We start from the raw sequence: 672 nt of genomic DNA, 5'->3' as shown, positions 1-672 counted from the left end.
TTCAAAAGATAGTGCCCATGGGAACTGCCCATATCCTATATAGAATACTGTCTATGTAATCTCAAATTTTAAAACGAACTAATAATGATTTTCTTATGTTTTCTTAGACATTCTCTAGAACAATATTATGTGCAAGACCAAATATATGACAGCCTAAGCATAATACCAACATGAACTTCTAACTTGTTGTCTCTTGAGGTGAGACTTGGAGTCAACTAGTACAAGTACAAAGCAAAAGTCAAGCATATAATAATAATAATAATAATAATAATAATAATAATAATAATAATAATAATAATAATAATAATAATAATGGTGATGATGATGGTTTGCATATTAACCTCAAAGGGTTTACATTTAGAAAGACAGTAGAGAATAAAACATTGAGTGTGTGGATGTGTGTGCGTTGTTGGGAGGGTTTAGCATATTAAACATGTTTAACAAGGAAACAGTTTAAAAAAAAAGAAAGTCAACAGATTATTGCCAGAGAAGGTCATTGACCACTATTTAAAGAGAGAGAGAGAGAGAGAGGAGGCGATATTTAGCAGATGTTATTTCTGAGGATGTCTTCATGAAACTCTTGGCAACACTCATTTTCAATGTCATTATAGTGCGGTTGGAAATACACACACACATGCACACACACACACACACACACACACACACACACAC

Source organism: Octopus bimaculoides, chromosome 11 (genome assembly GCF_001194135.2).
Source record: "Octopus bimaculoides isolate UCB-OBI-ISO-001 chromosome 11, ASM119413v2, whole genome shotgun sequence".
NCBI classification, from domain to species: domain Eukaryota; kingdom Metazoa; phylum Mollusca; class Cephalopoda; order Octopoda; family Octopodidae; genus Octopus; species Octopus bimaculoides.
The sequence above is the reverse complement of the archived record's forward strand: the minus strand, read 5'-3'. Positions refer to the sequence as shown.